The 2332-nt window shown below is 48.8% G+C and overlaps 1 protein-coding gene across 8 annotated transcripts in view; it reads right to left on the bottom strand.

Annotated features, from left to right (window-relative positions):
• The window catches only part of LOC108298826 (protein FAM156A/FAM156B), a 36025-nt gene that overhangs the window by 13901 nt on the left and 19792 nt on the right, over positions 1 to 2332 (bottom strand). For 2 of the 8 annotated variants that reach the window (XR_005198807.1, XR_005198808.1), the window contains exon 1: positions 22 to 2318. The exons of 4 other annotated variants lie outside the window; for them this stretch is intronic. The gene's annotated coding sequence lies outside the window, so the exon portion shown is untranslated. Of the gene's footprint in view, positions 1 to 21; positions 2319 to 2332 lie in introns of those variants that run through there. 2 more of the 8 variants (XM_037735897.1, XM_017521386.2) reach the window with 2 other exon arrangements.

Here is a 2332-nt window from a genome sequence, read left to right as displayed (position 1 = left end):
GTCTCTCTCGGGCTCTCTCACGCGCGTTCTCGCTCCGGGGCCGGTTCCCGCCGTCCAGGAGCCAGCGCGGGGCCTCCTTTCCTGGGCCTTAGAAACGGAGCGCGGCTCGCCAGAATTGAAGGGTTAAGACCACCGAGAGGAGTCGCCCTCCGGCGGGCTAGAGGCGCCACAAAGCGGAAGGGGATGTCAGCGAGGACGAGCGGACGTCACAGGGATACGAAGCTGCTAAGAACCTGGACCTTTGATTAGCTGCTGCGGGCGGCCGGGGACCCGAGAGAAGAAGTGAGTGTGTGTGCGAGAGCGGCTCAGTGGCTTCTCTAGACTCATGCCGCCCAGCTCGCCTACGAAGGGAGAAGGCGTGGAGATCACCCCTTCCGGAGGAGCGCCGCGGCGTTCCCGGAGCGGCCCTTTTTGAAACGTGGCTCGTGGGCGGCACGAATGCTTCCGGGGGTCATGGGAAGAGAATCCACGCAGCGGAAGTTCACAGGCGAGGGACGTGGGAAGTAAGCTGGAGGGATGGGAAGAGTCCGACTTCTGTGATTGGCTGGGAGTTTTGAGCTAGGGCGCGCCCCTAAGAACTGACACCTGCTGTTTCATTTTCATTAGTTACTGTTTTTGCATGGGCTATACATACGCCTTGGTAAAGACAGAAACTAACCAATCCAAGATATTGAAATTACTCAGGTTACTGCCGTAGGGTGAGCGCCCCAGAAGTGGATATCACACTGTCGGGGTAAATGGGGGAGGAGGGGAGGGGGTAAGGGAGTGTGTCTTTTACTTTCATAAGAAGGAGTAGACAGGTTTTAGTGGGGAGATTTATGGGGCAGGAGTTTTTTGTAATTAGCGAAAGTCTCAGCTAGCTGAACAGGCAATGTTTCCCTCTCTGCCTAGCTACTTTCTGTAGGACACACTTCCCGTCTAAGAGAATCATTCCTGAGACAAAATAACAAGGTCTGCCATTTGGGAGTCATGGCACAGAGTGAAGAGCCAGCAACCTTTCTCTAAATCCTATGGAGAATACGGTCCTGCAAAGGTCAACGATTTCCCAGAACACGAAAGTGCCTAACCTCTCTCTGTGCCTACCGCACCACATCCGTAATAGGATGGCACAGCGATTTCTTTACCATGAAATTTACCACTTTATTTCAGGAATCAAGTGACATGCAACAAGGTCTGTCCTAGCAGATACACGGATAGTACATTCCTTTTTAACCCTGGGAGAATCTGCCTCATGAACAGCAGTTTATAGTTTTCAAAAAGTAGTATTTTGTGGTCTAAATGAAGGAAAATCAATAATTATCCTAGAATATTATCTTAATTTCATTTTACAATTGAAGTAACTGAGCCACAGAGAGCTTAAGTAACTTTCCCAAAGTCACACAAGAAATAAATTATGGAGTTACAATTTAAATCCAGGTGTCTGTGGCTTCATCCCCTTCGTGCTGTGCAGCCATACACTGTCATTTCCAAATGCACACATGTGGCTCGATCCTCCCCGAGTCTACAGATTTTCTGTGCTAGCTGACAACCCCACAGGCCCGTTGCACTCACCTCCTCCCACCCATCCTCCTGGACAGTGGGAGATGACTTCTCAAAGAAGAGAGTGTTAGACATCCTTGGTCCCAAAGGTCCTACCTAACCCCTGGAGGGAGAGGTGGGCTTCAAGAGGAAGATTAGAGGATTTGAAGGGAGAGTGTGTTTGTCTGAAGGACAGGCTGATGGGCTATTACAGCACACATGTGATAATAAACACCTGTTACTTTGAATTTATGTATTCAAAGTAACAGGTGTTTATTATCACATGTATTACTTCTTTAGTATTGGCAATACATGCCGAATGGTGATGATACCCAAAGCAGATAGGTAAAATCAAGCCCCTATATGGGCAAATTGAGACAGTCCCATTTTTCTTGGGAGGAGCTCACAAGAAAATACCATTCTGCAGTATAAAAGGAGAACCTTCTCCTAGACTCAACAAATGAAACAAATTAGTTATATTTTCTAATTATTCTTATTCTCCTATTACAAATGAGGTGTGGTAGGCACACAGAGGTTAGGGAAGCTCTGCGAAGTCATTCAACTCATATGTCTTTAGGTCCCAGAACAAGGACTACTCAGCATGTCCCAAAGTGAACCCACCCATCCCCACTCTCAGCACACCTGCCCCTCCTCCTGTGCTGCCTGACTCACTGACAGGTACCAACTTCTACCCAGCAGCTTGTGCCAGAGATCTTGAAAGCCATCCTTGATTGCTACCTCTCTCTCACCACCCCCACGGTGACCAAGCCTGGCCAGTTCAACCTCCCAAGTCTTTCTAAGTGAGATCTTGACA

This window comes from Cebus imitator, unplaced genomic scaffold, assembly GCF_001604975.1.
Source record: "Cebus imitator isolate Cc_AM_T3 unplaced genomic scaffold, Cebus_imitator-1.0 Scaffold1115, whole genome shotgun sequence".
Classification (NCBI taxonomy): domain Eukaryota; kingdom Metazoa; phylum Chordata; class Mammalia; order Primates; family Cebidae; genus Cebus; species Cebus imitator.
This window is presented reverse-complemented; position numbering and strand designations above follow the sequence as displayed.